The following is a 22,511-nucleotide window of genomic DNA, read 5'->3' on the forward strand; positions in this document are numbered from 1 at the left end:
GTGATCCCAGTCAAGACACTTAGCATTTTTTTCTGGTGAAGCTTGACTAACAGGTTTTAAATTTCCCAGAGATACAGTACGAGAGAAGGCCTGAAAAATATGTAAGGAATATTTTAACTGCATTTTCATTATAGGAAAAAGAGATTTGCTACCTCTTTCCCTTGCCTCTGGAAATCAGAGACCCCAGGGGTTTGAAACAAAATTGAACAGACATATGTTTCCATTACACGTTCAACTCCTTTAAAATGATTTTTTTTTTCCTTGAACGGCATTTTGGTTTAACTTGTAGATTCTCCTCCCTCCAAGGGAGGGAAGGACCTCCTGCTTTCCCCATCCCAGGGAGGGGGCGGAGCATCGTCTAGAAGCTTGGAAGGGAGCCGGCCCTGGCCAGTCTTGGGGGCGGAGCCGCATTACAGACAGACTTGGGAGGCCTCCGCCGCCGAAGAGAGAAGAAGAGAAGAAGCTTGGAGGTAATGGCTGTCGTAAAAGCTAGTTATTTTCCGAGATTTCTGGAGACTGGGCAGTAAAGGTGAGAAAAGAAGGGACTGGTGTTTTGGAGGAGTGGGAAAGGAGTGTCGTCTTGTGAGCGTCGTTGTTTCCGTGAGGGAATTAACATCTGGATTTTGTATTCCTTCCAGATATTTTAAAAGTCCACATTTGCAAAGTGGGGGAGGTGATCGGATTACACCTGCGGAAAAAATACTTCGTGAGGTTGCAAAAGCTAACTGTGGAACAGGGCATTTTATGTTTCAGTCAAAAAAGCAGTGGTAGCAGGGATAAATGATGAAACAAAACTTGGAAACCGAATCTTCCTTATTTTGAAAAAAAGAGAGAGAGAATTGTGATAATCCCAGATGAAAAGTGAAGTGAATAGTTGGGAGGGTTGCTTTTTATGTTTACTTTGGTTGTTAATTGTGTTTCTAACCAATCTTACTGTCTTGGTGACGTTTGTACAGTAATTGCTAATAATGTGAAGTAATGTATAACTGCAAATTTAAGTACTCCTGACAATAAGAAGTTTGATTATTTGTCAGGGAATATGTAGTGTCTTAAAAGAATCGCCTTTTATGGATGTGCAAAGGAAGATCATTGTCTATATCTTTACCTAGCCATCAAAAGAATGCTATATTCCTATTCATATTGTAATGTCAAAAATATCTGAAAGATCGTAAACTGAAAAATAGTTGATATGCACTGATATAGTAAAACACAATATATCTAGTAATAAATGATGTCTAAGGAAAAAAGAGGAAATTTTCCACTTCTTTTCTCACATTTCACGTAGCATGTAGTACCTATGTTAGCATAAAAATTACTGAGATGAGAATTTTAAAACGTGGGGGAAAAAAACTACCTGACCCCAAAATGTTTAAACATATAGAAACATCACTTATGATGGAGCATGATAATGTGAGAAAAAAGTATGTATACATGTATGTGTAACTGGGTCACCATGCTGTACAGTAGAAAAAAAATAAAAGTTGCAAGTCTTAAAAAAATAATAAAAAAATAAAAAATAAAGATGTTCAGATATGTTGATGAATAAATGTAATTTCAGATAGCGTATTCTAACATAAACATATTAGCATGAAGGATGGACTAATATATATTCATATATATTAATACACTTTGAAATTAGGTATATATGATGAAATTACATATATATGCATATATATGTGATGAAACTACATATATATGCATATGTATGTATGTATATATATAATGAGGGAAAAATCAAGGGGATTAGACTCAAATGTAAGCAGTGAACAACTCAGGGGTTGGAGTACAAATGGTATGTATTTTCTTCTCTAGATTTTAAGTACCTTTAAATTTTGTTTTGGAAACACATAATGGAGCTGAAAGAGAAAAATCCATTTTGTTATAGACATTTAAATAGATACCCACACACACTCCCTTGTCTTTAGCTGAAGGTAGATTTTTCTGTAGATCTGAAAAGGCTGGTTATCTAGTTGCTTGTCCTTTTCTTGCAGTTCAGATATTTAGACTATTGTCCAGACTTTGGTTCAAGCAGAGGTATTTATTTGTATTTTTATGTACTCTTGAGAAAGAATTCAAAAATGTTTGACATACTATGGAATAGTCATGTAGTATAATACATCCATAATTTTGAATACTATGCAGCTGTAAAAATAATAAGCTAATACAGTGAGCTAAATGCAAAAATAAGAAAGGATATAGAAGGTATACTCTAAAAGAAAGCAAATTGCAGAATGGTCTGTAATATTTCAACAGAGACAAGAAAATTTTAGAAATGTACATGCTACTTTATTAATTGGGGGTATAAGTGTAGTTGGAAACAGAACATTTCAACCTTTTAAATGTTACATTTCTCCATTTTTTAAATCTTATTGTGAAAATTTTAATCTTGAATAATTTTTATTATGAGAGATAAAATTTTAGAAATATGGAATAATCTTGTAATTCACAAAAAGATGATGTAGAAAATATTTACTGATGTGGAAAGGTGTTAAAATACATTCTTGGGAGATATAAAGGTCTGTTTTCAAAAGACGTGCACATTTATAAATATGTATAAGAAAACCCTGTAAATAATATAGAGCAAACCGTTATATTTTGACCATTATTGTAGGGATTTGCTTTCTTTCCTGAAAAATCAAAAGAGGAAGAAAGATATACAGTATGCATCGAAAGATATTATAATAACGAACATTAAAATGAGGAAATATGATCCCATTTTTCTATGACATGCACGCAACTCTTGAGAATGAAATAGTCTCGAAGCCTGAGAAAACTTCTGTGTGATGGCTTGTAGTTCCTACCCTTTCTTACCAAGGACCTAAGTGATTGCAGTTCTAGTTCTAGTCACAAGATGGCATTTGCCAGGTGTCCTAAGTTTTCTTCCAGGCAACCATTTTTATGAAGTGGACAAAACAATGAAATGTATTTTCTATTAACAGATTATGAGACAGCATGTAGAATGTGATTATAGTTCCATTGAAAAAATTGTAGTTCCATTGAAAAAGCCCTACATGAGGACTGATGTGGGACCTCAAACAGAGAGCATTTAAAAAAAAAAAAAAAAAAAGAGGAGCTAACACAGATGTGGGCCAAAGAGAAACACACGGCAATTGTTATTTCCCTTCTTTCCTGTCCCCTGAGCATACTTTTTCATGAGAGAGACGATTTTCATGTGAGCCTAGTAACAGAACTGTATCACAGACGACATTTCAAATAAGAACAAGGAGGAAAATAAACAAGGCGTCTACATCACAGATGCAATTTCATCTCATCCCTGTGTGTCAGAACGACATGCCTGCTAAAGTTCTGGCAGGGAAGCTCCTTTATGCCTTTTCCATGTATTTGGTTTGATTCCCTGTCTCCTTTTGGACAGCTTAGGTTAACATCAGAGATGCGCTTGAGCTGGGGAGTCTGCATGTGATGCCAGTTGAGGCCCAGAAAGGCAGCGCGACCACCAAAGTGCCGAGCAGGGGGAGGGCTCTGCTGGACAAGCAGTCGGAGTGAGACTATAAACAACCGGATCATAACCTCCACAATCCACGAGACATTGGGTAAGTGAAATCTTACATATTTCACATGAAATCTTCCCATTTCTTGCAGTATTTCACATTAAAAACATGGTGAGCATTTGGGGGTATAATTTATTTTGCTTCCTGCTCTGCAGCCAGAGCATTTTAAATTAAAAGTCACATTTCATATTAAAATCACATTAGGTTGAGACTCTGAAATACAATTCATTTTGCTCCCGTTCTGCAACCATAATATTTTGTAATTAAAAGAGCTTCCAATCTGGGGGAAAAATGTCTCATTTGGTAAAATACCATGAAGAAACAGTGCAAGAGACTATTCTGGTATCTGCCAGAGGTTCCAGCCATGCCTGACTCTCCAATCCTTGACAGCTGTGCTAGGTTGTCATCACCACATACTAGATAGCATAGTTACAAGTATTTCTTCAGACCTGTTTAAGGTTTCACAACCTTCCTTAAATAGAGTTCTGTATACTCTCTGGAAAAAGGTTGTTGGTGCATGAGATCGCTGGTTGCTTTGAACAGACAGGGCAGCACTCGTAGCTTTGGAAACATTAAACCCCAGGATTCCTTCATGATAACCTAGTGGGTTTAAAAGGCCCAAATTATCCTGGAACACAGATAACGTCCATGGCACTTTCAAAGCCCCATCCACATGCCTTCGCTTCTCATGGTACAACAGAAATAATAAAGATGTGATATTGGGTTTGTGTTCTCATAATTCTTCTCTGTTTTTGTTCCCCTTCCCCCAAAGATGTCCGTGTCTCTGACCTCTGTCTGCTCTGCACTCTTTGTTCTGATTTGTGTCTTATCTTCAACCTCATTGTCCATGTTCTTTCTGCTTAGCCGAGTAAACTGAGCCGATTCCTTTTCTTTTTTGCCATATTTTCATCTAATTCAGTTGTTGCCCATCGAAAACACTTTACGCAGAACGATAAGAAGAGGCCACAGCAGGTGAGAGCCCTTTACTAGCCCTAACACAATAGAGCTAAGGACTCTTCAAAAACACCGCTTTTCTAGAAAACCAGGCAGCTAGAACCAGACCAGTGTCCTGAGGAATTTGCCAGCACACTGTGTATCTATTGATCGATGTCTGTATCCAGATGCACTGACTGACCATGTGCAAATTCGCTTTCTCTCTGGTTAAATTAGGACTTTTTTGCCCCTTTTTCCCATCCTTCCTGCCTCATCTATCTCTCACTACACACCAGGGTACTAAACTCTATTTTTTATTATTATAGCATTAAATGTGCTTTAATATTTAGACAACCGAGGTTAATGTCAGAGAGGCATGTGAGTCATGCATGTATCTTCACTATGCTGTCTAGTATGGGGACATAACAGGTTAGCACAGTTGTCAAGGATTTGAACTTTTTCTCTCCCCTGAGGTAATAAAGCTTTCATACCCACAACTGTCTGCCTGCCTGCCTGCCTGTTCGAATGCTTTGGAGACATACCTCTGTGACAAACTCTTAAAGGCTAGACATTGGGTTCTGCCAACAGAAATCCATATCTCCTCCCCAAAGAACCTTTGATGTCCTTTACTCAGATTGGTTACAGGAGTAATTCTGATCCAGCCCGACCCTTCTGTTATGTGTCTCTGGAAGAATGATGGCTTCTTTCTTTAGAGCCTCTGATGCAGACAGTTTTCTTTCTCTTTGTTAATCACAGGAAGAGCTGTGTCATACTGCAGCACCATTTCTCTAACCTGAATTAGTCAGAGGAGGCAGGAGACAGGAGTCGTGTTTACTCATTTCCCATGTTGGGGTTGTGAGAACCTCACCGACTTGACCTACACTTTATAATTTTTTGTTTTTAAATTAGCCTAACATTATCTTAAGAGAACTCTCAGAATGATCCATTGGCAGTATGCAGGTTTTGTCACTTCCTGGGAAACAACACCCCTAGGTTAAAGGCAATAAAGATCTAAATTTAACTCTTCATCTCTTGCTATTTTGTGAACACAAAAAGCCCAATAAAAGAGGATATTGAATTAGAAATTGCACACCACAAAAGCCCAAGAACAAGGAGTTGCCAGTTGTAAGTGGGGGTGGGTTGAAATGGGCGTTTCTCTGCAGAACAAATGGTTTTCAGGGCCTGTCCAGGAAGAGCCATATCTGTCTGAAAGGGAAGGTACTGCCAGACCCCTGCAACCGAAAAGAGATATGTCATAACTACTCCATGGCCAACCGAAACTATAATGCAGACATGGCCAGTGCAAAAGCATAGTGCAGAAACATTTTTTTTTTTAATTTGTGTAAGAATGTTGGAGTTCTGGTCGTGGCTCAGTGGTTAACGAATCCGACTAGGAACCATGAGGTTGCGGGTTCAATCCCTGGCCTTGCTCAGTGGGTTGGGGATCTGGCATTGCCGTGAGCTGTGGTGTAGGTTGCAGACACGGCTCGGATCCTGCGTTGCTGCGGCTCTGGCATAGGCCAGTGGCTGCAGCTCTGATTCGACCCCTAGCCTGGGAACCTCCATATGCCACGGGAGTGGCCTAAGAAATGGCAAAAAAAAAAAAAAAAAAAGACAGAAAAAAAAGAATGTAGATATATATGAAAAGATGGAGAGTTCATAGATAAATAGGTAATTATTGAAGATTGTTGTAGTTCGCCAGTGTGTTCACCAGCAGGGACATAGAATAAGCAACACACACTGGGGGGTTACGTTCACTAATTCCCCCGCAGACTAAAGGTACATGACATCATCCTTGGTTGGACTCAAGAGACAGAGTTCCAGGCCCACGGGACGGTGAGTACTAGTGGAGAGAAAACATATCTTTCTGTTTGGGACTCAGATAAGACTTTTGCTTGGATTTTGATTTGCCCTCTTCCCAGCTTTATGACCTTGCCCAGGAGCAGGAGTGCCCATTTCCTAAGTCTCTTGCCAACTGTCCCCTGTATCATTTTTTTGGCTTCATTATAAGTCACATTAGGTAGAAAAAGGAAACCTCATTGCTGTTTGTTTGCATCTCTTTATTAGAAAAGGTGAGTGTCTTTTTCTGGATTGTTTAGTTTTAAATTTTATTTTGAATGTTTGAAGGAATAGCACCTCCCTTTCTCCCCTAAACAAATTGAACCAATTGATTAAAAAAAAAAAAAAAATGAAGCTGCAGATGGAAGCCTAAGTGTTGGCTTTCGTATAAGGTGAAGGTAGGTGGCAGGGCACTGATATTGTGAGAGTCAGGCAGGCCTTAAAACACCAAATTTAAACAATTTTACCAAACAGCTTGGAGGTTTGCAACAGTTCAAGGACAGCGATACCTGTGGGTGCACTGCATGTGCTTGCTCACAGGGAAGTAAATATTGGGAGTGGGTAAGGATTTTTCCCTCAGAATATCGTAAATTGTCTATGTCCCTTGCTCATGTATTGTACTTCCCTGTTCTTTTCTTATTAATCTGTAAAAAGCTACTTTAGAGTAGAGCTATTTTTTGAAACAAAACCAGTTTGTCGAGTTTCTTCTTCTGTTGTCCACTTGGCTTTCTAGTGTTTTTACCAGAAATTTTTTTTTCCATTTTACTATATTCAGATACATATCGCTCAATGAAGATTTTGCTTGATGTCTTCTGTTTAAAAAATGACTTCACTTGAAAAAAAATGGAAACTTTCTGAAGGATGAGTGAGACACACTGAGTAAAAGAGACATGTCATGCCCCAGGGTCAGGAGAATGCAAATTGTAAAGATTTAATTCTCCATAAAATAATGTATGAATTCACTGCCGTCACAAACAAGGACTTAGCGGGTCTTTTTAGTGGACCTTGACCAGCTGGGTCTTAAAATCTTTTGTAGAAATTTTACCAGAAAAGGCAAGAAAAATACGGTAAGAGATATTTTGAACTGGGTCTTTATTATATGATAAGGGTATTTGCCATTTATTTTCAAGAATCACCTCCCCCTGTGGTGTGAATGGAAATTAAAGAGCCGCATGTTGCCATTTCTCTTTTTAAGTCTTTTAAAAATGAACGTTTTTCCCCTTTAAGTGAATTTCAGTTAACTTGGCGATTCTCCTCCCTCTAATTGAGGGAAAGGCCCCCTGCTTTCCCCATCACAGGGAGGGGGCGGAGCATCCTCTGAGAAGCTTGGAACTGAGCTCTGCTTGGCCACTCTCGGGGGAGGGGCTGCATTTCACGAGGCTGCAGCTGACAAGAAGCTTCAAGGTAATGGCTGTCTTAAAGCTAGTTTTTTTTTTTTTTTGGTTTTTTTTTTTTTTTTTTTTTTTGGTTTTTTTTTCCCTGGGAATTTCTTCGGGCTTTGGTGTTACGGAGAAAAAAAAAAAAAAAAGATTTCTGCCTGGGAGAGGTGGGAATAGGATATAGTTGGGGAAAATTCCTGTTCCTGTGACAGAATCCATCCCCTGAAAATTCAGTTTCTCCCGATATTTTTTGAAGTCCACAGTGTGGGAATGGGTGATCAGATTACAGCATCTAAATTAAGACTCAGTGAGGCATGCTGTTCATGTTAATTTTTTACATGGCATTCCACGTTTCTATCCTCATTACAGATTGTATTATATTTAAACATTTATGATTCTATACACAATATAACTGATTGAAAAATGTCACCGTAAAAAGTGCTCGACACATTCAAACACAAATATAAATGTACAGCGAAGATGGAAGGGATTCAATCTGCTACTGAGTGATAACATTTAAATATATATATGTGTGTGTGTGTTTGTGTGTGCGCATTTTCCTTCCAGAGGGAACTAGACTCCCATGTTAAAAGTCAACATCACTGGTGTATTCAGAACACTGGGTATTTCAAAATATACTTTTAACCAATTTCAGCAGTTTTGGAACTGCTTTATTCCATGATCATTTTTATAATTAGCAGAGCAAAATGAAGCTGAAATAAATGTGTACCCATTTGGTTTTAGACACATAAGCATCCAGAGACACACACAGACATGCAGACATACCCACCTCTCCCCATCTTTTGCGGATAGTGGAAATTTTCCTGGACCTGATCAAGCGCATAGCCTGGTTGCTGTGTTGGCTGCAGCCTTGCATGTGTCCTCCTTGCAACTCACTCTTTCAGACCACAGGTATGGCCATGGTCAGCAATAACCATTTTTCTCTATCTGTTAAGTTTAAGAGTGAGACAGAGAGAGGATTTGGTTTATCACTATCAATAGTTTTAAAAATATTATGTGAGGTAGTACATCCATACCATACAATTGAATGTTATATAGCTGTCATACGGAAGTATATGAATGTGTAGTGATTTGAAAGGATGTCTGAGAAGTAGTATCAGGCCAAAAATGCAAATTACAGAATGGCAAGCACCATATTATGTATTTCAAGGTAGAAGACTGTTAATACAATATGTGTAACAACTTTAGAAAAAATAGAAGGCTACTTACTAATGGATTACTTGTGTAGTTTGAGAGACAGGACTGCCTTTAATATCTCTATTTAAAAGTAATTCTTAATACATATGTAGCCATTTTTTAACAATATCAGAAAAAAGTTTGAGGTAGAATGTTATAAATTAGCAGGAAAATTACATTTGAAGTGATTCAGACAAAACCACATTACTTACTGATATAAAAAACTTTCAAACTGTGCACTTGAGCATGGTAAAAAGCTAGTTTTAAATTATATGTATTTGTGTATATAGTAAAGAAAAAATATTGAAATATATTCACAAATATCAGTAATATTGATTTTTTTCCAGAATTACACTTTTTTAAAAAAATCCTTCTTTTCAGTTTTTAGTAAACGTGATTTTTTTATCAGACTGTTGGAGGGCATTAGCATTCCGTTTTTTGTGTTATGCATAACAAAACTCTAAATTTGAGTATGGTATATTCTAGAAGCCTGAGAAAACTGCTGGCTTGCCAGGTTGTTAAGTTCCCACCCTTTTCCCCTAAGAAGGGTCTAGTAGTAACACGATGCAGCTCTGGCCCTGGTCACAAGATGGCGCCTGTAGGATTTTTCCAAATTTTCTCCTGGCAACTATTTTTATGAAGTGAGCAAACAATGCCATGAAACGTATTTTATATTAGCAGACCCCAAGACAGCATGTAGAGTGTGATTGTAGTTCCACTGAAAAAATTGTACCTATCTAGAAGAAAAAGCCCTACATGAGGACTGATGTGGGACCTCAAACAGAGAGCATTTAAAAAAAAAAAAAAAAAAAAAGAGGAGCTAACACAGATGTGGGCCAAAGAGAAACACACGGCAATTGTTATTTCCCTTCTTTCCTGTCCCCTGAGCATACTTTTTCATGAGAGGGACGATTTTCATGTGAGCCTAATAACAGAACTGTATCACAGACGACATTTCAAATAAGAACAAGGAGGAAAATAAACAAGGCGTCTACATCACAGATGCAATTTCATCTCATCCCTGTGTGTCAGAACGACATGCCTGCTAAAGTTCTGGCAGGGAAGCTCCTTTATGCCTTTTCCATGTATTTGGTTTGATTCCCTGTCTCCTTTTGGACAGCTTAGGTTAACATCAGAGATGCGCTTGAGCTGGGGAGTCTGCATGTGATGCCAGTTGAGGCCCAGAAAGGCAGCGCGACCACCAAAGTGCCGAGCAGGGGGAGGGCTCTGCTGGACAAGCAGTCGGAGTGAGACTATAAACAACCGGATCATAACCTCCACAATCCACGAGACATTGGGTAAGGCTCTTCCCATTTCATGTTAAAACATAGTTAAATTAAGACTGCGGAGTGCAATTTATTTTCATTCTGGTTCAGGGACCATATCTTTTTAAATGAAGAACCACCGATTCTATTCAGGAAATAAATAAATGTGTAAAACTCCTATGAAGAAATAATGCAAATGACACAGCCCCAGTTCAGATCACACCACCCTCTGGTGCCTCAAGGCCCTTACTGGTAATGGGCCTTGTGTGCTCCTTTTGCCCCTGGGGGCCGGGCACCCGGGCCCCACACTGCTGGCCACCTGAGGAGAGCCACTGGCCATGATCACCACCAGGCAGGATATTTCTGTGTCTTGAAGATAAAGCAGAAATCGTCTTTTCAACATAAAAAAGAAATTATACAAATGAGTATGATGCTGTCTACCTAAGGAAGACTTGCAGGTCCCAGCCAACTGCCTGACTCAATAAATCCTTGAAAACTACCTTATCCAATAAGTAGCCATGACAGCCATTCCAAATATCTGACTCCTAAGCTTATCCTCTTAATGAGGTCATTGTATTGTTGCCTGAATCCAGGAGACACAAAACCTAGTATCTGTGTCTGGCTGCCTTGGGAAGATAGGGCAGCAGCGGCAGCTTTAAAAAATTAAAAGGCGATTACCCTAGAATAAACCTCAAAAGGACCCAAAATACTAAAATACCCAGTAACAGGAATTCCCATTGTAGCTTAGTGGTAACAAACCCAACTAGTATCCATGAGGATGTGGGTTCGATCCCTGGCCTCGCTCAGTGGGTTAAGGATCCAGCGTTGCCATGAGTTGCAGTGTAGGTCACAGAAGGCTCGGATCTGGCATTGCTGTGGCTGTGGTGTAGGCTGGCAGCTGCAGCTCCAATTCTACCCTAGCCTAGGAATTTCCATATGCTATACCTTCGGCCCTAAAGTAAATAAAATAAAATAAAATAAAATAATAAAATACCCAATAACAGAAAAGGTGTCCCTGATGTGTTCCTCAACACACCCCTTACCCAAGCTCCCACCATATACACACTCATTCATTCCTTATATTTAATAGGCCTACATACTGGGGCATTAAAGAACTATTTGTCTTTTCTTGGATTTTCAAATAAATTTTCCCCAACCACAGTATGTTTCTTTGGTGCCAGTATTTATTCATCTTTTTGTGTCTCTTCACCATTGTTATATTCCACCTTCCTTCCCCTTTGATAGAAGAAATCCCTTTGCTTATTGTCTTTTCTCTTTGCCTTTTCTTTAAACCACTATCGCCCATTCAGAATTATTTATTCCAGCTTCTTTGCAATTTTTCAGGAGGACATATATAAGCACAAAAGGAGGAAGCTACTTAGTAGCCCTAAGGCAATAGATGCCTCTAAAATCACAGTTTTTGTGGTCAACCAGGCAGTCATACACAGACCAACAACCTGAGGATTTTTCTAGACGATTCAGAGTTTACTGATTGATTTCCAGTCTGTATCCAGATGAACCAATCAATTACCTACACATTCAGATCTTCAGTAGATTATTTTCAACATCTTTTCTTCTTTTCCCCTTCCTTATGTTCACATCTACTCCTACTCCTAAGTTGCTACATACTTAGATTGTTATTGGACTTGGAGAATTGTTTAAACTTGTAATATATTTTGATATCTGGTGGTACCAGTGGTCCCTTTAGTGAGCTATTCAAGTTAGCACTCAGTCCCAAACCCATGTCTAGATATCTATCTGAGAAGTTCTAACACATAACAACCTTGCCATAATGCTTGTCTGAGAACCTCTGAAGTGTAGACAGTGTATCTTTAATCGTCTCCTGTATCTCCTCACCAAAGAACTGGTAAGTACCTTTATTCAGAGTGCTCACAGGAATCATTTTGGTCCAGCCTGAATACTTCCTTTCCTGCGAGTGTCTCAGTGGATGGCAGGGATGGAGGGTGCGGTGGGACAAAGGTTCCCTTTATCTTGAAATCCTCCAAGACAGATCCAGTGAACGTCTTTCTCTTTGCTTGTTAATCTTGTGAAGAACACTACAGCCTAGTCTGTCTCCTTCAATCCTCAGAGCGCAATAAAGCTTTATTTGCTATGCGCTGTGATGATGATGTGGGATCCTCATCAATCTTTCTTTCATTTTATGTCTTCTGATGCCTCCCATTCCATCATCCTGACTCTTGAACTCCTGTCAGCTTCATCCTGTGTAGGTTTTAGCATTACCTAGAAAATACAAAATCTCCAAACCTAGCAGGTTCTTGTGTCCTCCAGGCCACTGGTTGGGATTTTTTCCTCTTTTCTGTATCATGTTCACATACATTTGACCAGAAATTATCATGTCCCTTTGGCCCTGGCAGGGAATTACTACCTGGCTTCCCTTTTTCTTACCTGGAATTCTCATTCATTTGTAAAATTTTTTAAATTAAAGTATAGTTGGTTTACAGTGCCTCAATTTCTACTGTACAGCAAAGTGACCCAGTCATACATACACATTCTTTTTCTCATGTTATCCTCCATCATGTTCTATCACAAGAGATTGGAGAGAGTTCCCATTGTGGCTCAGCAGGTTAAGAACCCAACATAGTGTCCGTGAGGATGTGGGTTTGATCCCTGGCCTTGTTCAATAGGTTAAGGATCCAGTGTTGCTGCAAGCTGCAGCATAGGTCAGAGATGCAGCTGAGATCCAGTGTCTCTGTGGCTGTGGTGTAGTCCGGCAGCTGTAGTTCCAATTCGACCCCTAGCCTGGGACCTTCCCTGTGCCACAGGTGCGGCCTTAAAAAGCAAAAACAAACAGATTGGCAATAGTTCCCTGTGCTATACAGTAGGAGGAATTCTCATTCTTAATAAGTTTTCTTCTGAAGTTCTCCCCCTTCAAGTGGGCTTACATTTGGCCTGTGAACATTAATAGGATTTTAACTTTGTTTAAAAACAGTTTTAGTTGTTTGTGCCTATACCTTAGAGGTCCTTGACTATTTTGAATATTCGTGAAGGAGCTAAGATTTCTTGCTTTACCTATGCTCATGGCCCCCTGGTGGTCTTTGGGAGTATTCTAAATGGACCATTTTCTACTCTTTTATATGAACCTCATACACTAAAAATATTGGCATTTATTTATTCTGGAACCACTTTGTCTCTCTTATGTTATTTGGCTTCTGCTTTCTCACTCAGGACATACTCTTAACCAGATCTCTGTCGCTAGATCATAGCACTTTGGCTTCTGTCCTTCCTTTCCTTCTACTCATGTGGTTAAATGGCATGTGAGAACCTCAGTGGCGTTAAATACTCTGCCAATAAGAATAAATTACACATGCTGTAAGGTGCTGATGTCCTCTGGATTCTTGATACTTGTCTTCTGTTGCCTGACTTTCAATGAAAGAGATATTTAGTGGAGATACGAATTTATGCACAGAGTTACATAACTGCATCAAAAGTCATATGTCTCAAACACCTGTCTCACACATTTCTAAAGCAAATTCAAAAATAGGAGTTAATAAAAATTAGTTAAGCAGGTTTCAACAAGTTGAATATCTAAAATGTTCTTTGTACGTTACAGAAGATATTTTTACACATACCTTGTGGTCCTCATAACCTCCTTTGACAATCATTGACCAAAAGTACAAATAAAATTCCTGTGTGTATCCCCATTACTCTCACTGTAAAATACCAGCTTTCCATACAGGTCATATTCTGATTGGACACCTTTTTAAGACTCATTTATTAAGGTAGTTTACATAGGGTTAAATTCACTCTTATAGGTGTATAGTCTGATGAATCTTGACAAACATATACAGTCATGTAATAACCGGTAGAGCCAGGCTACAGAATATTTCCTTTCTTCCTCACTGTAGTCATTACTCCCTCTATCCCAGCAACCATTGGTCTGATTTCTGCCCCTATAGTTTTTCATTTTCCAAAATATCATATAAATGGAATCATACAATATCTAGCCGTGTGCATCTGGCTTCTTTCACTTAGCATAACATTTCCGATATTTACCCATGTACTTGCGCATATCATTGGTTTATTCCTTATTGTAGCCTATAGGCATTCTTTTATCTTACATTTTGTGAATCAGCTTACCCGTAGATTTATAGTTTTTGCTGATTATGATTAAAATTGTTACAAGCATTCCAGAACAGATCTTTTTACCTAAATTTCACTTCTCTTGGGTAAGTATGCAAGGAGTGGGATTTCTTGCTTTTTGGTAAGTGTACGTCTAACTGTATTAGAAACTGCGAAACTGCTTTTTGAAGTAGCTGTGATATTTTGTATTTCCACCAGCAGTGTGTAAGCTCTACACCATTGCCAGGATTTGATACTGTTAGAATTTTTCTCTTTTTAATTTTAGCCATTTTTATAAAGTTGTTAGCGGTGTCTCATTGTAGTTTTACGCATGTATCTTTAATCACTAATCACATTGAGAATCTTTTAATGTGTTCATATGACATTCGTATCTTCTTTGATAAGCATATGTTTAAATTGGTTGTCCATTTTTAAAATTGAATTGTTAATCTTATTTTTGAATTGTAAGAGTTCTTTATATATATTCTAGATACAAGTGTTTTAGGTTTTTTTTATCAGATATTTGTTTTGCAAATATATTCTCCCACTCTGGATTTTTGTCTTATTTTTGAAGAGCAGAGGTTTGGGGAGTAGTTACATGCTAAAAATAGTTCATCTTTCAGTCAATGAACCTGATACATTTCTCCATTATTCGGGTCTTCTTTAAGTTCTCTCATCAGTATTTTGAAATCTTCAGCATACAAATTATGCACATATTTGTTACATTAATTTTAACTTAGTATTTTCTGGGTTTTGATGACATTATAAATGGTACTTTGTTGACCTACAACTTCCAAAATTTTTTTTATGGCCACACTCGCAGCATTCAATTCCTGAGTCAGGAATTGAATCCAAGCCACATTTGTAACCTACTCTGCAGCTGTGGCAACACCAGATCCTTCAACCCACTTCAGTGTGTCAAGGATCAAACTCGCACCTCCGCAGTGACCTGAGCTGCTGCAGTCAAATTTTTGGTCCACTGGAATGCCCCAAATTTTATTGTATAGAAATAAATTATGTTGCCCTTATATGGTGATATTGATAAACTTACATATTATATCTGGTAGCTTTTTTTTTTTCTTCTGGTAAATTCATTGGGATTTTCTGCATAGATCATTATGTTGTCTGCAATTAAAACAGTTTTATTTCTACCTTTCCAATCTGCATGCCTTTAATTTATTTTTCAGGTGTTATTTACTGGCTAGCATCTCCAATATAATGATGACTAGAAGTGGTGAAAGCAGACATCCTCTGTCCCTGATTTTAGGGGAAAATCATTCTGTGTTTCACCATTAAGTATGATTTAACTTTAGGGTTTTTGTAGATGCCTTTAATCAGCTTGAGTGAGATCCCTTTAATCCCAAGTTTGCTAAACGTTTTTATCATGCATGTCTATGGAATTATGTCCAATGTTTTTTCTGCATCAACTGAGGTGATCTCATTTTTCTTCTTTATTTAGTCTATTGATATGGTGAATTACAGTGATTGATTGGCAAATGTATAACCATCCTTTCACTTCCAGAATAAACACCATTTAGTCGCAATGTTTCATCCTTTTTCTAAACCATTGGGGTTTTTCTGTATCATTTTCTATATAATACTATATCATTTCTGTATCTATATCATTGGATTTGTCTCTGTTTATGAGACACATTGACCTATAATTTTCTTTTTATTTTTTTTCTAGTATGAGGTTAATGCTGGTATCATAAAATGCATGGAAGACTGTCTCCTCCTTTTCTCACTTCATTATCATCTGGCTTGGATAACATTGTTTTGCTTGGAGTGCAGCTTGAGTGCCAGAGGACTTTGCTCAATGATCTTTCTTCCTCCTAAATTTTCAGCAGCTCCTTTACACCTGTGCCACTGGTTGGGGAGAACGATGTCTCTCTTTATGCTCTTGCCTATTTTGCAGCAGTGGGCTCCTGTTATTATTGGGTGCTAGGCTCATGGTGAGGCAGGGAGTTGTTCTGTCCAGCCTTAGCCTTATACAGGCCCCATGTATCTAGACTGATGGTTGCATGTTTTCAGCATTCTTTCCTCTCCAAATGACAGCTAACCTCTAATTTGTATCTGGGGCTGATCTTCAGCGGGAGATACATTCTTGCCGCTTCCTCAGCAGCAGCTCACCACTGCTTTTTATTCATATAGGATCCTGGACTCCAGGGTTTCCTGCTCTTCCTCAAGGGCAGAGGGTTTTTTGCTTCTACTGCTCCCCAGAAGCAATGAATCCTGCCTTTTTCTTGGGAATGGGAGGGTTTCCTATCTCCCCCTCCCCAGAAAAATGGCATTAGCTTCCCCCCTAGTGACTTAAGGCTTTTGCTTCCTATGACAGAAGGCTTTGGATAAGTGTGTGGGGCTACATGAATGTCTGCCAGCAACAGCTGGTTGCCTCCTGCACACCTGAACCACTGACATGAGCTCTTTTTGCTCTTGAGTTGTCCCCAGTCATGTTTGTGTGCTTCTGGTTAAGGACTGTGAAAAATAACTAGGTAGGGAGTGCATAGGTGTCTTGGGTGCCACATATTCCAAACTACTGACGCACTGGCCCATTAAGAGTTTGAGAATTTAATAATTCATTAAAAGTTCAACTGATTTATCTTTACCTGCTTTCATGACAGCTTCTTCAGTCTCCATGCTTTGCCAAAGGGTTAAGGGGTTACCCCTTGGAATCTATTTTTTTTTAATATTGACATGTTACATTTATTTATGTTTTTATCAAATTTTATTGTAGTGTAGTCGACTTACGGTGTTGTATTAGTTTCAGGTATACAGCAAAGTGAATCAGTGATACATATAAATATATGCATTTTTCCCATATAGGTTATTGAAAACTATTGAGTAGATTTTCCTGTGCTATTTTACCTCAGTTCTGTGATGAGCTCAAGGGATGTTATGGTTTTGTAGATTATTTAGATTTTTATCATTGTTAAGTTACGGGTGACATGTGCTCGTAGCTTTTTGTATGCTAAGTCAAAATGGAACTAATGCTTTATATTAATATGTGTATGGGTGTTGTTTTTGTTTCTTTGTTATTAACCATGCTTTAGGAAGAAGCAGACGGTTCCTATAGCATACCTATGAAGAGTTGATTTTTTATATAATAGTTAATAATTTTTTCTATTTAAATTTTTATTTTGAAATTATTACACATTAAAAGCATATTTTAAAGTGTCATACATAATACATGCCTTTTTTGTATACACTTCTTTGGGTTTTACACATGTATAGATTCATACAGTCACACAGTCAGGATACAGAAGATTCCATCACCCCCACAACTCCCTTTGCTCTCCTCGTATAGTCACACCTTCTCCCTACCTGTAACCCCTGGCAGCCACTGATCCTGTCACTATACTTTTACCTTTTTGAAAATGTCACATAAATGGAGTCATATGGTATTGTGGTAGACATACCCTAGGTGACACACCCCCTTGTGTAATTCCCTCCCCTTAAGTGAGGGCGGAACCTGTGACTTGCTTCCAACCAACAGAATTTGGCAGAAGTGACGAGATGTCACTCCCTCCCATAATTACATTATAAAAGACTAATTTATGTTAAATTAGATACAGGATTCTCATTTAAGTTCCAGTAACTCCTGGTGCATAACTATTTCGGATTCATTAATTCACCCATTCATCCAGCCCACACTTTGAGAGCATTTTTCATTTGCGACGAGGTAGGTTCAGTGATTAATAACATGGACTCTGGAGTCAGAGTACCTGGATTCAAATCCCCTATGCCCGGGTACTCTCTAGATACCCTTGTAAAAGTTAATTAATCTCTCTAACGCCTCATCTACAATTTGGGAATACTAAGAATTATCCACCTGACATGATTTTGTGAGAAGCAAGGGAGATGGTGTATATAAAGCACTTGGCAGAGTGCCTGGCACATGGCAAGAAAACAGTTTTGGTTTCTATCATCTTTGTCATTATTATTAATAGTGTTACTCCTGTTATGCAGAATGAGTTGGTTATGGGACTCTCCTACATGAAATAACCACCTGATTATTAAATGAGATAATATGTCAAGTGCTGGGAGCAGTACCTGGCATGCGAAAAGCTTTACAAGTATTAGGTATTATTATATTTATAATTATTGTATAGCTTCATTATGATAGTAGTAGTAGCATTAGCATTAATTATTATTGGTTCTCATTCTTCTCCCCCTCTTCCTACAAAATAATGAAAGATAAAATGTTGTCCAAGGAATTAATTTTTTCCTTTGCATTTCGTTTGCAAAATGGTGAGGTGGTGTAGCATTTCCTGATTTATGTGCATGCAATATAGAAAATAGACAAAATAAACACAGGAAAGTATAGTTTTAATGTAATGACCACATTTTATGTGCATTTGGTGTTTCCCAAACATGTGGAATAAGACAGAATGAGACATACTACATTATAAAATATATAATTGAATATATCTCTTCATTTAAATAAATCCATATTTATGTTGGCCTGATTAATCCTCTTTTAATTATATAATACGATTTTGAAAGCTTTGTAAAGATGAATTCTATAATAAGAATATTATTTTTGTTTGTGATCAACTTTTTTTCTGCTACAAGGAAGAGACTGGAAAATACAGTGACTTAGGTAAGCTAGAAGTTTATTGCTTCACTAAGTTAAAGTGACTGGAACGAGGTGGTCCCATTATTCAGGGGTTCAGGATCTTTCATCCCTAGTGAGTTGCATCCTTTTACTAAGTAACATCTTGGTTCAGAATAGTTGTCTGAGTTCTACCATGGTCAAATTCTAGAGAAGAAGTAAGAAAAAAGAGGGAAAGAGAAAGAAAAAAAAGCCCAACAGGACTGTTTACCCTCTTTGGAGGTACTTTCTTTAAGAGTCTTCGCAACTATTTCTGCTTATATTCTTTGGCAAGAAATTCTATCACATGGCCATGACTTATAGTGAGGGAGTCTGGAAAAAGAAAAATTTTAGAGTTTACACTGCCACCCTGAATGCAACTGGGGTTCTGTTAATGAGGAGGAATGCAAAGAGTGAATTTAGGGTGCGCAAATAGAAGTTTCTGTCCCAATCATTATAAATATGATACATGATTGTTTTTTAAAAAAATTTTTAGCACTTAACAGAAGTCTGTAAAAGATCTAAAGGGTTAACTTCCTGTGGCAGAGGGAATGCTATGTGTTCACTAGATTTTGTGTCAATTTCCTCCTGGGTCATGAAGAAACTACCTTCCCCTTCCTCTAACATTTTAGCTCATTGACTGTGACCAGCAGTGATGTTTGCCAGACATAGCCCCTAAAACCTTCCACAGGATTCTCCAGTGACCCTCTTCATAAGATTGCTACCCCAGTGCAAAAACTGTGGAGGGCTTCAAGGCCAAAGAAGATGGTAGGATGGAGGAAGTTTGAGTCTCTTAATGGCTCCTTAGAACAGAAAATCTTCCTTTCCAGCCACTTGATGACCTCCACTGAACTTGGACATCAGCATTATAAACTCTTTGGGGCTGAGTCTCTGAGGTTTAGGGGTTGTTTATAGCACAAAACATTACTGTATTATAGCCCTAAATAACATATTAGCCTAGAGATTACATTCAGTAATTTATTATTATGTCTCAAATATTAATGCTTACATAAATGAAGATTTTAAAATTATATATTTATTTTATATATAAATACATATAAAATAAAATATATGAAAATATGATTTATACATATTTATATATTGATATGCATTACATATTATATAATACAGAGGCCAAATAAAACCCTTCATTCCCAAATATCTTCATTCCCAAAATTATCACAATGAGTTACCACCTCACAGAGGTCAGAATGGTTGTCATCAAAAAGACGACAAGTAACAAATATTGGTGAAGATATAGAGAAAAAGGAAACCCCCCCCATGCTGTTGGTAGGAGTGTAGATTGGTGCAGCTATTGTGGAGAACAGTATGGAGGTTTCTCAAAAAACTAAAAATAGAACTACCATATAACCCAGCAATTCCACTCTTGGGTATATAGCCAAAGAAAACAAAAACACTAATTTGAAAAAATACATACACCCCAGTGTCCACAGCAGCATTATTTACAATAGCCAAGACATGGGAGCAACCTAAATGTCCATCAATAGGTGAATGGAAAGAGAAGATGTGATCTATATGTGCAATGAAATACTACTCAGCCATAAAAAGGAATGAAATTGTGCCATTTGCAGCAACATGGATGAACTTAGAGGGTATTATGCTAAGTGAAGTAAGAGAAAGACAAACACTATATGATAGCATCTAAGAAATACCACAAGCTAGTGAATATAACCAAAAAATCAGATCACAGACATAGAAAAACTAGGGGGAGAGAGAAGGGTGAGGGGCCAAATACGGGTAGGGGATTATGAAGTATCAACTAATATGTATAAAATAAGCTACAAGGATATATTGTACAACACAGGGAATATGCCAGTGTTTTATAATAACTATAAATGGAGTATAACCTTTAAAAATTGTGAATCACTGTATTGTACACCGGTAACAAAAAGGAATGGCTATTATTTTGAGGGCTAATATGGAGTTGTTTCCAGAGATACCTAATCAAAACTGATAAAGGTGTTTTCTAAGCCCCCCCAAAAAGAATAAAGTAGAGATTACTAGAGATACTTAGCAGCCACTGAAAACTAAAGCTTTTACTGCTTTGCCAGAGGAATGCCCAACATCATCCTCAGTTTGGGAGGACCCTAGAACTGAGATCTTCACAAACCACAATGTCTTATGTCTCTTTATAGCTCACATTCTGGGTTTCAAACCGGATTATACTCTGAACACCTTCAATTCAACAAACATTTATGTTAATTATGTATATTTCCAGATGTTGAATCAGGTTCTGAGTTAATCAGGAGCAGATAGTCATTCTCTTTGGCCAATGTATTAATTTCCTTTTTCTGCTATAATAAAAAAGTTTATTTATATATAATAAATGTATATATAAAATATAAAGATGAATGTGCATATAAATATTTACATACAGATATATTTTATATAGTACATATTATAAAATACAGAGGCCAATGAAAACACTTCATTCCCAAATATCTTAATTCCCCAAATTATCACTAATTATATTTAAAATTAGCTTTCTAAGTTAAATCAGAAATCTAAATTTTAACAGAATTTTAATGAACAAAATCTGCAAAATATATTTCAGACATACAAATAAATATGTGTATTTTTAAAAATTAATTCCCTCCACTTTGAATTGTGTGAATGAAAAATACCAAAAATACCAATAAGATATAAGAAGGAATTTCCAGTTATTGATGAGAGTATACGAAATAGGTACTTCCCCACCAAACTGATGATTTTCAGCCTCTGGCCAGAAATATCCATGTTCAAGAAGACGTCTCCGGGAGTTTTGTGGTGCAGCAGGTTAAGGATCCGGCATTTTCACTGCAGTGGGTTGGATCACTGCTGTGGCAGGGGTTTGATTCCTGGCTCAGGAAATGACGTGACAGAAAAAAGAAAAACACAAGAAGACGTCTCTGTAACTTTCTGAAGCATTAAAAAAAAAAAAAAAAACTGAATAAAGGAGAGACATACCAGAGACATACCATGTCCTGAAAACAACAAAAAAATATTGTAAAGCCATTCTCCCTAAAATAATGTACAGTTTTAGTGCAATCCCAATCAAGACCCTTACTGAACTGCTTTAATGAAGCAAGACCAGCTGGGTTTTAAATTTACCTGCGGTGGTAAGGTACCGAGAAGACAAGGGAAAAAAATCTGATTAAGTAGTTTAAAGTGGATTTTTTAAATTAAAAAAAAAAATTGCTGTCCTAAGGGAAATTAAACAGACACTTGTTGCCAATTCACTTTCAAGTTCTTTTAAAAGGGATATTTCTACCCTTTAACACTTGTGCAGTTTAACTTGGCAATTCTCCCTCCCCTAATTCAGGGGAGGGCGGTCTGTCTTCATCACAGGGAGGGGGCGGAGCATCCTCTGAGAAGCTTGGGAGTGAGCTGTGCCAGACCAGTCTTGGGGGAGGAGCTGCATTTCACCAGGCTGCAGCTGACAGGAAGCTTCAAGGTAATGGCTGTCTTAAATCTAGTTATTTTATAGGGATTTCTCAGAACCCCAGAGTAAAGATGAGAAAAACAGGGACAGTGGTCTTAGAGTGGTGGGAAGGGTGTGTGTTTTGAGAGAACTGCTGGCATTTTGGAAGAATTAATCCTTTGGAATTTTTGTATCTCCCAATGCTTTAAAAGTCCACAGTGGGAGAAGGGGTGATCAAATTACAGCCTCTATATTAAGACTTTAGTGCAGCATGGCTGTTCATGCTAATTTATTGAC

General features: G+C 37.8%; 1 protein-coding gene across 34 annotated transcripts in view; it reads left to right on the plus strand.

The window, feature by feature from the left end:
- The window catches only part of MUM1L1 (MUM1 like 1), a 29,315-nt gene continuing 7,133 nt past the window's right edge, over positions 330–22,511 (plus strand). The window contains exons 1-6 of one of the 34 annotated variants that reach the window (XM_021079717.1): positions 372–529; positions 3,374–6,278; positions 7,580–7,685; positions 8,474–8,572; positions 9,978–10,155; positions 22,116–22,247. The gene's annotated coding sequence lies outside the window, so the exon portion shown is untranslated. The other 33 variants (XM_021079714.1, XM_021079716.1, XM_021079719.1 and 30 more) reach the window with 33 other exon arrangements.

Source organism: Sus scrofa, chromosome X (assembly GCF_000003025.6).
Source record: "Sus scrofa isolate TJ Tabasco breed Duroc chromosome X, Sscrofa11.1, whole genome shotgun sequence".
In the NCBI taxonomy this organism is placed as follows: Eukaryota; Metazoa; Chordata; class Mammalia; order Artiodactyla; family Suidae; genus Sus; species Sus scrofa.